We start from the raw sequence: 15,125 nt of genomic DNA, 5'->3' as shown, positions 1-15,125 counted from the left end.
GAAGTGAATTACTGTAAGTTACCTGTGAAATTCCTTTCAAGGAAGACAATTTATCGTTCGAAATGGAAAGGACATATCTAATAACCTAAGGTTATTAAAAAATATTGATAAATTGTCAGATTAAAGCCGCTTTTCATATTTTAATAAATCAGTAGACTTTGTAGATTTCCTAATCGACGCAACTAGTTAATACATTCAGCCTCAAAGAATTTTCACTGACATCATCAATTGCATCATAATTGAGGGAGATATCATCTTGGGGGTTCAAAGTTGATATTTTTACTACATAAAATGGACAAATTTACAATAAACCTTTAAAAAAAAAAAAAAAAAATCAGAAATCCGTAGCCATTCACAGAAAATTTAATTTTTTGAAAAAAATGAAATTGCAAATATTACATTTTTTGGAAAAAAGTTTCAAAAATCCAGTTATTTACAAAAAATTAATTTTTTTTGGAAAAAAATTTAAAAAATCCACAATTATTCACTAAAATTAAATTTTTATGAAAAAGAATTATAGTAAAAAACAAAAATTCCCTAATTGAGGGTGGGATACAGCCCCTTAAGCCTCCACTTGTCGAGACCTTGTGAATACCCCTAAAAATGGCTAGATTTGTATATTTTTTTTTATAGATTAGGGACGAGAAAAATATGATAATTAGAGAAAAATATATTATTCTTTTCATTATAATTGTTAATTTTTATCTTCATCATGGAAATAAGATTGTATAACAATGTAATAACATATTTTAAAATTAATTTTAGGGTCATATAACAGATGAACTGAAAAGTCCCAGGCTTAACAAAGAATTTTTTTTTTAAAATTCAAAATTGAATATTTTTAAATTATTTTTATTTTTACTCGCTTTGTGGAGCGGAGTCACCATTCTACTTTTGAGCCATTGTTTAGCTTGAAGGGTATTTTTTTCCATCTACAAGCAGTATAAAATTAAAACACGATTTTCATTTTATTTTGATCCGTTGTAAAAGTAGCTCACAAGCTAAAGAACAGATTAGCTGTCTTTTGAAGGTTGGTACTACTGAAAATGAGATCAATCTAAAAAAATAGGGCCATCTATTTGAGAAGCCCGTAACGTTTCAGCCCTTCTTTTATATATATATATATAAAACAAGACAGTTGTACTATACATTTTTTTATAGACAGTTAGGTTTAAGTCCTTCTATTTGTTGGCCCAATTTTGGCATCCAATAATTCACTATTTTCCTTAATATTAATGAAAAAAGGTTTTTATTTTCATCAAACTTGTTTGCTTAGGCCCCAAAAAATGGACAACATCACCTGTAAACTCTCTATTTCAAAATTTATTACTTATAATAGATGTAAATACAAGTGGCTTTAATTTTTTTTAACGAAATAAGTTAAATCTTTTGTATTAAAAGTACTTAATTACTGATGTATTCTTCATAAGCACTACTTTTTAAACCAAGTATAAGTACTCGTATTTCATGAATAAGTAAGTATAAGTTCTAGATTATAGGATTTAAGGACACTTAAGTAGAAGGACCAATGTACTTTGCCCTCATCCTTGATTCACTCACACAAAAATATACGGTGTATTTTGTTTATATTTGTCGATGTATCGCCATTTTTTCTCCTAATCAGTGTTCTGAACGTTAATTGGTTATATTACAATTAGCCCCTATAAAGCTGTGAACAATTGCAACAATTACTGAATACATAATAATTCCATAGTTCGGAAGAATTGCCTAACTACCAACAGATTTTGGGCCTGTTTCTTTTTGGATGAAAGGTTGCAGTATATAATAAAGGTGACGACGTGTCCAATGTAACACTTTGATATTTTAAGTTAACTAAGGTCAAAGTTTACTTGTATTAATCTAATAAATTTACTTAATGGACGTAGATAAAATGTTATGTAGTAACAATTTTTGTCAAAATGCATTCCTTCCTGAAGTATAATATATAAGACTAGTATAATAACACTACTATAATGGGAGAGCGAAAGAAGGAGGGTAATTTGTTTAAATTACCAGGTGCTTCCGTCTCTAAGAATAGAGTTATATAATATCAATGCATTTAACATATCCTTCCATGTGATTGGCTGTTCGTATATTTCATTCAATGACGTGTAATTTTGAGTTGAATTATATTTTTTTTGGTTCTATGTTCTTTATGACGTCATTTATACCATCTTGCCATCTATGTGGTTTCAAGTTAAACTATCTCCATCCCCAATGAGGATACACGTGGATTTAGACCGGAACCCCTCCTCCAAAGTAGACATTTGGTTTCTTAACTTCCCCTAACCAAGAAATTAATACTTTACATGGACTCTAAAGTAAATACTCCATATAATTTTTAAAAGTTTTTTTTTAAATTTTATAATTTACTTTTAAAAGTACCTCTTATAGGTACAGAAAAAAGTCAATTCAGACCAGAATAAATAGTAAAATATTCCATGGGCCTAGCCAGGTCCGTGACTTTGAGTGTGTGTTTGTGTGCGGAAGGCTTTAACAAAATTTTGAAGTCAAATTTTGAAACATTTTGTTCAAAAGATATCATTTGTTGTTGTTCTCAAAATGTTTTTTTTTTGTCATTATTGTAAATAATTTCATGTTATTAAACTTTATTTTTTCTGCATAATAATTATCAATGGTTGTCGAAAGAATAATGAAGAAATTGTGAGGAAATTGAATCAATTACGTCCTTCTTCACTAATTTCAGCCTAAATATGTGTGACAAATAACTCATTGGAACATCAACGTTGTCCCTAAAGTGGTTATTTGAGTAACTCCATATTATGAAGAAACTCTAAAAAATATATCTGCTTAAGATTTCTTCAAGCGAAAAGGAGAAGAAACATCTCCTTTGACAGGCTACACCGTCCACTAAATAGTAGAGGACTATTTGTGGTAAGTAGTGATGTAAATCGTGTGTATTTTCTAGGTGCCCCATTTTTATGGATTTGGAAATCTGAAGAATGAATTTTCTTTTGCTAAGCTGTTGTCATTATTATTTAATTCCTGAGACACGAACTTCCTTTCCTACTACATTCAAAAATACTCCAAATCCTATTGAATATTCGTGTGTGCTTATAAATGACGGAGAGTAGTAACCTTGAGGATTTGTTGCGGAGTTATAATTGAAAGACCTTGTTGAACTACGAGTAGAATTGAGTATCGACATCGGAGTAATTTTTGCTCATCTCTTTGTTTTATTTTCTTCTCCCACTCCTCCTTCTTCACAGATGATTGTAGATGATCTAATCAAAGGTTATGACAACTAAGTATTCTTCAAATTGTCAGATTTACCATGTTGATTTTGGTTTATTTTTTTTTAACATGCCCAAAATACACACGATTTTCATCACTAGTAATAAGTGTCTCAGAGGTATGGAAGTTTATGAACTTTTATCAGGTGAGAAAAATGTCAGATAGCCAGGAACATTGATTTTATATTCTCAATGACTTCCTGAATGAGAGACAAGCATTTTTTGATTGAAAACCCCTATGCAAGTTTTAAAAATGTTTGAATAATATTGCATTATACTCGAACCGCGTGCACTATCTATGTAGAGGGTGCATAGATGTTATTATGAAATTTGAATTGTCTCTCGGTTGGGAACTGCTCAAAAAAGGACGCTTTGATTTTCCGAAGTACGAAGTATCTCCACCGATATTGTCGCAAATGTTTGTTGGTCAACCTCAATTATTAATAAAATGGCTGAAAAATCCTTGTAATCATGGTTCGGTCATTTTAAAGTATGTCAAAAGTTCCAAAGTCTCATTCAGGATGAAAGCCTTGACGGTTTCTACGTCGGAAATGTTGAGGTGTTTCAAATAATCCAGTGATTAGTGATTATTTGAGAAGGAGAGGAGTATATAACATGGTCAAAGAGATAAATAATAAATAGTTTATTGCTTACTCTCGGGAAATTTACAGGTTGACGTTAAAATTCTTCAACGTCCAGAAGAGTATCTTCCTGTTTTGTAATTTAGTGAGCGAGACTACAGAAATCTCTTCTGGAACTGCGAGCTGGTAAAGATGTATTTTAAGGACACTATTGTGAGAAGGAGGAAGGCAAGGTGAACGCCAAAAATTTACCGAAAGTCAACAAATAATTTATGCAAAAATGATTCCGTAGTTCTCCAATCTTACAATTGTAATCCCCATTATGAAATTATATATGGAAGTTATTAAAGTGATTGACTAATTCTTCTGTTCACAAAAGACTCTTTTGCTTATAATGTTATTTTATTTTTAATTGTTTTTATTTGTACCATTGTTTTTAACCTGAAAAATTTGATATTTCGATGACATTGTTGTTTTTTTTTTGCTTGTGTCTCGCTGGACAAAAATTAAAAAAATAAATAATGTCGACATATTATGTCTTTGATAATAAAACAAAGGGCATTCAAAAAATGCATATTAACTTTTTGTATAACATTCAATAAAAATTGCTAAGTTTTTTTTAAAATTCATCCCCCGCCCCCTACCAGAAAAATCTTAGTCACGCCTCTGTACTTAAAAATTGATAGTCAGTGTGGAACAATAGTTTTGATTTATTAATTTATAATTTTTACAGAACTCAAGAAATGACTTAAGACTCGAATTAATAAATAAATAGTCATGGATATGAAAGGAGCTCTTAAAAAATCTGAAGACCCGAATTGTACTCAATAGAAATGTTTGAGGGATTGGACTTTTGAGTAAAGACTTGAGACTCAACTTGCGTTAAGGTCATAATTTATAGAACTAATTTTAGTTTTATATAATCTGTCATCATGATTCTTTTATTTTTGAGGTGGGCACATGTAACCCAAGCTACAGACTGTTACACCAGAGGGCGTCTGCAGAATTATATATATATATATATATAGGGAAAGTGATGACAATTGTTACATCAAACCATTTTTTTTTTAAACTGTCCTAAGCTCCACAATTAAAAAAGATAATTCAATGCCCAGGCAGCCTGACATAGGTAGTTACCTAATACAAATAATTCCAGAGTATTTTTGATGTAGTGCAATAATTAATAACTATTTATTGGTCTTTTTTGAAACTAACTCAAAATAAGATACTTGATACACCAGGATGAGACACGATACAGGATAGGAGGAGACATGGTACAGGGTAGTATTAGACGTGTTACAGCAGGAGGAAATATTCAAGCACTTATTTTACTTTTTATTACAGTTTGTCAGCATAAGTAAATAAGTAACATATATAAGATAAACAAATAAAACATTTACGTTAAATAGAACATAGTTAATAATGTAATTAAAAAAATATTTTTTTACTACTTATTGTGATTCATAATTAAAGTATAACATGAAACTACAAAAATAAATAAAATATATACATATATTTATAAAGTACGAGTATAAAAATAATAAAAATGGGGTATAACAAGTATCCTCCATAGTGTTGGAATCAGAATAAACGATGTGAACTGAATATTGAAACTAATAACATATTACAAGGATGTTAATTAATTTAACAACATGTCAGACTATGATATTTAATTAAAATTAAAATCTAATCTCATGTTTTATAATAGAAATATATCTCAACAAACAATAAAACACCTAGAATGTTTACTTTTGGTATCCAAAAATTTAAATGTCGAAATTCTCTGTAACTTCAAGCATTAGGGAAAAAGAGTTTTATGCTGACTTGATAAACAAAGTTCAATTGTATAAGAATAGGATGGTTAGATAACTTTACATTTTTAAAGTTATTGGTAGTGTAACATGTCCCCTCCATAACAAGTATCCTCACTATCCCCTATATATATGTATATATAGGGGAGGCTTGGTTTTTGGATTGGATAAAATACCTCCCCATTAGCCCCCCTTTTGCTGAGCCCTCTGCACTACCTTGTAGATAATATATATATTTTAGTTTGTTCGTGCCTACTGGCAAACTGAGGTACTTTACTATAATACTAGTGAAGATGATATTTTTCAAGAAGCGATAGCGAGGAAGGAACCGAGTTTAAGTCCCATATGAAGGACCTATGCAAACCTAGCTTCTATAGAATAAATAATAAGTATATTAAAAATAAATCAATTATTTTTGAGGTAGATTGCTTTAGTAATGTGTGTGTCGCATTGTATAAGAGCGATCGGTTTACACGGGATAGCGTTAGAAAGATAAAATTACGTACTAAATAAACTTATAGGACAGTTTTGTTTATTGCTTGAGCGCGATCAGAGAAAGTACGCCGTATTTCATAGTTATTTTCGATAAAGACGGAAACGCAAGCCAGGTGGTGAAAATGTGAATAGTGTTTATGGCTTTGATACCGTAACAGACAATTATGTGGAATTTCGGTTTGGTGGATTCCGTTCCTGTAGTTTTGATGTCAAAGATGCACACCACTCTGGAAGACAAACTGTCGAGAATACGGATAAAATAATGGGTCCGTCTGTTATGTAAGCTACTATTTTAATTGGCGACGAGATAAACATTCATGAGGAAAAAATCTATTAAAGATAATGGATTTATTTTTTCTTACACCTTAGGGTTTGTCAAAAGTTGCATATATGTAATATCTCAAATAAATAATTTTCCATACAAAATATGATGACACTGATGATGGGCATTACTCATTGTCTTCCAGAGAAATGGGACTGGCAAACGACATATTTGTGGATATTCATGTTTGATAACCTTTTAGGTATAACTAAGTAATACGTTGATATTTAGCAAATATGAAGAAGAATTTAATGGCTCTTGGATTATAACATGTTGGCTAAAGGTTTGTCCATTCCTTTTTAAAAATAATGCAAACCCATTTCTTATATGGCCTTACGTATTAATAAAGATAAATATTATAATAGTATATTATCAGATGAGTCATTTGCACATATCAATAAGTGTGACCGGTAATTTCATTCCCAGTAAATTCATTCCCTGTAAAATTCATTCCCACTTTGAGGAGGGATAGTTAGTGATGAATGATGATATACGGTTAATGTTTCTACATTAGTTAGTAGTTTTTGTGTACGGCGTAAGGGGAGGGCTCGGCAATGGGCAGGGGGCACTGGAGAGGAGTGATGACTAGTGATGGATGGGATACAGATATGAATAAGTAATGGTTATAGTTGATAATATTGTAGAGAAAAACGCGTGCGAGGAGGAGGGGGAAAAAAAGACATATGGTATCATTGTTTAAAATACTGATGTGATTATCATCTGCCTGCTTTATTATGATTTTTGAGGGTATAACTAATGTATTTATTAGCAAAATGTTTAATGAAGATATACTACGTATAATTGACTTCGACGTTTTTTATCCGTTACAGTAGATTTGAAAACGTCACACTCCATGAAATTGTAATTCATTATGAACCTTATTCTCAGAATAATAGCTAATGAAACGACAAAGTAGAGTATTTGAAATATATTTGAAGCTCAAAGTTTAAAAAAGAAGGCTTTAATTAAATATAATCTACATACTAAAAAATAAACCATTAAACATTTAAGTTAAATATACAAATTTAAACAATTAAAATCATATAACTATTAATAATAATAAATTATAAATACAGAATATTGAAATAATAGATTGATCCAAATAATATTTTCTTGTTCTGACATCGGAATTCAGTTAAATATGTCATAACTTTAGGTTGCAATACACAAGCGAGACGTGGAGCTTAATCAAAAAGATAATCACCCCTCTTCTTCGTGGAAGTTGCTATATACATTTGTGCACAGGATAGATATATCTCTACCGATGAGATCTAACTAATTATTAATAATAAAGTAAATGTAAAAATCATAAAATTAGACAATAAATATACTAATAAAAAAAATGTTTGATAAATTCATTTTAAAGATTTAAAGCAAAAGCTAATTATGTAGTAATGTATGGTTAGATTTAAAAAAATTGAATACTTACGCCGATATTACTCCATCAACCATAGCTAAGCCTTTAGTGATAAAAAGTAATATTTATTGACTATTAGAGCAATCAAAAAGATATTTTCGTTGTTGTGACCCAGTTATTTATGCTTGATATAACTAAAATAGAACATACTATTAGTTCCATTTGATATTCGTAAAAGATATATCATCATTTGGTGTTGACTCAAAACATTTTTATATGTAATTATAATGTACCAACATCCTCCAATGTAACTACCCCTCCATAAGCAATTGTTGTGACGTTGTTAGATCAAATTTAATGTATTCATCGTCAAATTGATTTTATTGCCTTGTTATGAGATTATGAGTTTTCATTTATATCGACAAAACACCATTTCTGGGAGCCCATCAACCATAGCATATTATATTAATATTGAATAATAAGCCAATGATTAAGTGATAAAAAAGTAATATTTATTGACTATGATAAATCTTTAAGTAATTGGAAAACCTCCCAATTACTGCATTATTTCCGCAGAAAGTCTTAAAGCGCAAACTTTGCATGAGGAGTCAGTCTCAAGAGAGTCAAAGGGTTCTTGGTATTTAGTAATCGGAAAAGGCGTAAACCATCCAAAGAACATAATGTACTACCCCGTGTTGTGACCATTTAAAAGCAGTTGATAAAAATAATTTTAACCCAATGATTACATTGAGTAAATATATATATTTGTAGATTATAATTTATAGGATCATGAAAATATTTTCTCTTGTTGCTATCCTTCTCTTGTGACTGTTATTTTGTTTAGCTAAAATACTCTTGATAATAATCATGATTTTATGGTTAGATTTTAAAAATATAATTTGTACAGAGGAAATTTTGTAATAATCTTTAAATTCAAATTAATGATATTTTGAAAATAATTTACAGCAAAGATAACAGAGAATGCGTAGAATGTTCATAATAGGTACAAACATTAAATAATATTTGACTGTATCTTTAATTTTCTGAGACTCTAACAGGGTTGTTGGATTATCTTTTTAAGCAGTTTAGCCTTGAAAAATTAGCAATCACCTTTTTTTATATTTGGTCTAAAATTGAAATAAATTTGTATTTAATAGTTTTATTTTACACAGCCATTTTTCAAGGAATTTAACTTAATGGGTTACGTTCCCCAATCAAATATTTCAAGTTGCAATGCGGCTCATTATATGAAAAAGTTAGACTTCCCTGTTCTAGTGCATTTTCATTGAAATTTATATTGCATTCAGACAATCACTTGTCCACAAAGAGGATCAAAATCTACCTCCGCCGCTATTCTGAGTATCAAGGACACCTTCTCATATCCTATGATCAAAGTTGATAATATTGTAGAGAAAAACACGTGCAAGGAGAAGGAGGGAAAAATGCATATTGTATCATTGTTTAAAATACTGATGTGATTATCATCTGCCTGCTTTATTATGATTTTTGAGGGTATAACAAATGTATTTATTAGCATAATGTTTAATAAAGATATACTACGTATAATTGACTTCGACGTTTTTATCCGTTACAGTAGATTTGAAAACGTCACGCTCCATGAAATTGTAATTCATTATGAGCCTTATTCTCAGAATAATAGCTAATGAAACGACAAAGTAGAGTATTTCGAAATATATTTGAAGTTCCAAGTTTAAAAAAGAAGGCTTAAATTAAATATAATCTACATACTAAAAAATAAACCATCATACATTTATGTTAAATATACAAAATTAAACTATTGGAATCATATAACTAATAACAATAAATTATATATATAGAATATTGAAATAATAGATTGATCCAAATAATATTTTCTTGTTCTGACATCGGAATTCAGTTAAATATGTCATAACTTTAGGTTGCAATACACAAGCGAGACGTGGAGTTTAATCAGAAAGATATTAACCTCTCTTCTTCTTGTGGAAGTTGCTATATACAATTGTGCACAGGATAGATATATCTCTACCGATGAGATTTAACTAATTATTAATAATAAAGTATATATCAAAATCATAAAATTAGACAATAAATATACTAATAAAAAAAATGTTAGAAATAAATCCATCTTAAAGATTTAGAGCAAAAGCTAATTATGTAGTACCGTCCGCCGATATTACTCCTTATTAGGAGTATCAAAAAATATATTTTCCCCGTTATTTATGCTTATATAACAACATACTATTATCATGAAGGATATACACAATTGCTAATTATAATGTTACACCCAATGTAACTACCCCCGTTGTTGTGACTATTTAAGCAGTTGTTGCCTTTTATGAGTTTTCTGAACACCATTTCTGGGAGCCCATCAACCATAGCTAAGCCTTAAGTGATAAAAAAGTAATATTTATTGACTATGTAATATAGGAAAACCTAATGATCATACCTATGTCTTTAAGCGAAGAAACTAGTCTCAGACAAACTAGTTGCAAACCATCCAAAGCTACTACCCCCGTTGTTGTTACCATTTAAGTAGTTGTTTTTCCCATTGAATGAGTTGTGTATCATAATTCTTGATAATTTTGGCTAAAATAGAATCATATTTTATTATTAGATTAAAAAAAAGAATACTTACTGCTAGATGGTACAAAATTAAGAGTTCCCTGTGGTAATTTGGTGTGGATGACTCTAAACAGTCTGAAAATTATCTTAACTTCACAATTTACAATGGTTGTATTTATATATATGATATCATTACCAACATCCTCCATTAATTAATGATGGTTCCTCGGGAAGGGAAGAATTTACCCGTGTATTTCTCCATAATTTTTTTTAACGTAGGATGATTAGCAATGGATAAGGTTATATTAAATACAATAAGCATCTTTGTGAGATCAAAGTTAAAGTCTGACTTGATGTATTCATCATTAATTTGATTTTTTAGATGAATATCCATGCTCTTGATATGAGATGAAGATATTGAGTGGTGTGTAATTCTAGACAGGGGACTAAAGGTACTTTTATATTGACAAATCCGACAAACCATCTGTTTCTCATCCGGTAAGTATTTTCCAAATTCCTGGGCCTCCATTTTCAGAAATCCAGACAGAAGGCGACTTTATTTTAGGCATTTTATTCAGTTCTCTATCGAGTATCACCATCTAATATTATATTAATATTGAATAATAAAAGCGGGAATGATAACGTTCTTGATTGATAGAAGAGGATGTATATTATTTAATCAATGATGTCATAAGTATTTCTTCTCTTCTCCTCGCACACTTTTCTATTCTTACCAAAATTATCACCCTTACTTATGAATTATGATGCATCCCAGCCCACGGGTTGTGAAAGTGAAGCACTGGCCCGAAAGGTGGACCCCAACCATGGGGTGTGCAAAAGAACAACAGGTTCAGGAATTGGATCTTTCAATATCCTATTATATTTTAAATACCATGGGTTGTTCAAGTGAACCTCTGGTCGAAAAATTAGGTAATTAGCTACGGCCACTACTTAATGGAGCATTAAGAACCCCTTTTAATAGTCTATAATAGACTATGGAAACCCCCAGAACTGACAATCTCAGTAATCATATGACAGAGCAAATGAAGACATTCAAGACATTCCTATGATGTGGAAACGTGAAAATAAGACAAGTCAGTTGGTTGATGGACAGTGGCTCATTCATTTTGCCAAGAATCACAGCTTTCTCTCTGGTATTGGGATAACTTCATACTAAGTAATGTATGACCACCCGATAAAGGTCGGACTTGAGGGCTTATATTTATCCAAAGAGTATGATTTAACTATGGAAAAGTATATATTAGAGATGTGGGGAAATATAGACAAGGGAAGTCACAATGTGGGGGTCATAAAGAGAACACCGGTTGATGACATAAAATGGGTATTCCGTCAACAATCTGTATCTGGAGAACAAAATTGTTCCATCGTCGTCCTTCAATACCACCCTTCAGAACCTTCCAGTGTATCCATCGGGAAAATGTAGATTAGTGACGGCCAAGCTTAAAAGAGAGGAGCTAATCACAAGTAAGAAGAACAAGCAAACAGGATGATGTAATTCTCATCAAGACAGTTTAAGGAGACAGAGGTAGGACAGTGCTTCAAAGTCCATGTTAAAAGTATCGACTGTGGACAAACTGTTCCCCACTACGTCGATGAAGTTCCCAGAGAAAATGAAATTACAATGCGATTGACTGCGATAATTATGCCAGATGGAAATGATAAAGGATTTTAAGTGGTGTAATTACACAGACTCGAAATAAATAAGTTCATCTGAAAGAAGTGACACCTCTATAATAGCGAATGACAAATAGCACAAGATACTGCAACAGTATTTTATTTGGAGATGTGTTTATGTTTAGAATATATTATGTAATTTTTTTTAGGTAATATTAGTTATGTTAGGTATGTTCAAAAATAGGATTTTTGAAATTATTATACTGGATGTTGAAATTATATTTAATTAAGTTTTTTTAATGTCTATTTTGAAGAAAGTAATAAAATCTATATATAATATACAACCGAGTAGTTCGAATATTATTTAAAAGGATCAACAATTTTAATGTTAATTTTTATTAAATCTTTAATTCTTGCTTTAGTCATCCTGATACCCTGGATTACTTTAGAGTTAATATTTCAACATAATATGTTACGTTATTGAAAGTAGGGACTATTTCGTTCAATAAACAATAAAAAAGCTTTAAAATGCAACAGTTGTCAGTATGAACGCGAAAGGGTAAAAGGTGTCTAATTTTCTCCACGCCAATGTGAGAGTCGAGGAGATCCTGAAGGTCGTAGGGTGCTCCCGGAGTCATGTTTAAAAGATAAAATCACGTTGTCTTCAGGGTAGAGTTTTGAGAGATTCCTGGTAGTGATAGACGCCATAAAATCGGAATCATGGAGGACCTGGACACTGCAATCACCAGTAGTCCGGCTAAGTCGATGAGGCAGCATGTCAAGGCTCGCAATATCAGTGATTGTCTGTGATGAGGTTTGTGAATAGTTTGGGGAAGGTCTGTTATTACAGTAAAATGGGTAATTGTTTTCTACATCAATCAAGGCCAACAGGATCAAGAGAGGCCAGAAATTGTGACTTGGTTAAAACATAATGGGTCCATTTAGCCACCCTCCTCCACAGAATTTTCCCTCCTCGACTATGCCGTTTGGAGCCTAGTCAAGAAGAAATTCTGTGTTACCTCTCACCGAAATTTGGATGACCTCAATGCCTCCGTCGAGAAGCAGTGGGCAGCCAGGTCCGAGGTCTTCATCAAGAAGTGAAGCGGCTTTAGGCCTAGGTTGGAGGCCATACTAGCAGTAAAAGGATAGTAAAAGGAAATCCTATGATTTTTGAGAAATATAAAGATATATCAATGGAAAAGTTAGTGATAAAGCTGAAATTCTGTACTCCTTTTCTATCTTACAAAAGTTTATCCTATTTGGTCGTTATCAAAAACTCCAAGGTTTTACATCTCACACTGTAATGTCTTTAAATTTGACAAAAACTGTTGCATAGTTTTCGACTTGATGTCAAAGAAAAATGTGACTGGTCAACATAAAAGTCTTTTGAAACACCAGATCGGGGCCAATATCAGTATCTTAATACAAACAAAGGTTCTTAACTATAGTGAAAACTGTTGGATATCTCGACCTATAGCAGAAAAATTAGGCTGTACGTATTGGTGATATTTTTTTTTTTTTTTTTTTTTTACATTTCTCATTTTCTTGATTTTGTGTTAACTTATCACATATATGTATGAATAAATTGCTTTAAAAAACCACAAAATATAATAATGGGTTCATTACCCTTAGCTGAGCACACTCTTTGTCAAGTCTATTAACAGTATTAAAAAAATCAGCTTACTCATGTAGATGAACAAAAAATATTGTACAATTGGATACGAAAGACTCACAATGTATACATATATAGTATATATTCGTGACCGGCGTTGTTTATATGTAAAATGTATAAATAAATGTTTTATGTCTTAGGTATAATAATAAAACTATTTTTGATTCACTCAGTCACTCAAAAAGTACAGAGTGCATACGTATCCAATTTAGTTAGAAAATAGTAATGTATCTGGAAAATATTTTTTATAATCTGTATTTACAAAGAGTATGAAAGTTTTACCAAAATCTGACAAAAAATGAGAGCAAAAGTCCAAAAAATCCAGAATCTCTTTCTCCCGCATTTGGATCAAAAATACATAATAAAGATTGTGTAGGATGTCCGTTCTGTTAGTTGGATACAACCTACCAAAACATAATAAGATTAGGAACTGAGAGGGCCCAAGGAAGTAGTTGGCACAAAACAGGCTCTAACATATATATTCACAAATTTTAAGTATTTCAAGTTACAGTTATTCGATCAGACATTTTTGCAAACGCACTCTGTTTATGCAATTACAAAACTTTGACTACCCCAATTGGAGCATGAGAAAATGTTCACAAAGCTATGAAAAAAAGTTCCATGTTAAGATTAAGTATAAAGGTACAATATTCATTTGAGTCTCAGTCTTTTTTTAAAGATATTTATTTATTTACAGCATGCCAAATCCTAATTAGGAACTATGTTCTGCAAATATTGTGTGTTGGTGTTTAAAAAATGATTACTTATTTCCAAAGAAATACATGATTTTCAGAGTACCATCAAAAAATTTATGGAGAAATACACGGGTAAATTCTTCCCTTCCCGAGGAACCCTCATTAAATTAATGGAGGATGTTGGTACTGATGTAATTTATAGAAATACATATAAAAATGTTTTGAGTCATCCACACCAAATGACGATCAAGTTATCAGTAAAAAGTATTTACAAATATCGAAATGGAACTCTGAATTTTGTACTATCTCACAGTAAGTATTCAATTTTTTTTAAAATCTAACCATAAAATATGATTCTATTTTAGCTCAACATATCAAGAATTATAATACACAGCTCAGTAAAGGGCAAAAACAACTGCTTAAATGGTCACAACAACAGGGGTAGTAGCTTTGGATGGTTTTCAACTAGTTTGTCTGAGACTAGTTTCTTCGCTTAAAGACTTGGGTATGATAATTAGGTTTTCCAATATTACATAGTCAATAAATATTACTTTTTTATAACTTAAGGCTTAGCTATGGTTGATAGGCTCCAAGAAATAGTGTTCAAAAAACTCATAAAAGGCAAAAATAACTGCTTAAATGGTCACAACAACGGGTGTAGTTACATTGGGTGTAGCATTATAATTAGCAATTGTGTACCTATATCCTTTAATAATAACACGTTGTGATAATAGTACGTTG

The 15,125-nt window shown here is 31.0% G+C and overlaps 2 long non-coding RNA genes across 2 annotated transcripts in view; one reads left to right on the top strand and one right to left on the bottom strand.

Annotated features, from left to right (window-relative positions):
* The window catches only part of LOC139905986 (uncharacterized), a 68,146-nt gene that overhangs the window by 19,040 nt on the left and 33,981 nt on the right, over nucleotides 1-15,125 (bottom strand). The gene's annotated exons all lie outside the window — the stretch shown is intronic.
* LOC139907604 (uncharacterized) lies at nucleotides 12,535-14,882 on the top strand. Its single transcript, XR_011784320.1, has 4 exons — nucleotides 12,535-12,831; nucleotides 12,901-14,331; nucleotides 14,387-14,696; nucleotides 14,750-14,882. It is a non-coding gene; the product is annotated as an uncharacterized lncRNA (long non-coding RNA).

Source organism: Lepeophtheirus salmonis, chromosome 1, assembly GCF_016086655.4.
Source record: "Lepeophtheirus salmonis chromosome 1, UVic_Lsal_1.4, whole genome shotgun sequence".
Taxonomy (NCBI): domain Eukaryota; kingdom Metazoa; phylum Arthropoda; class Copepoda; order Siphonostomatoida; family Caligidae; genus Lepeophtheirus; species Lepeophtheirus salmonis.
This window is presented reverse-complemented; position numbering and strand designations above follow the sequence as displayed.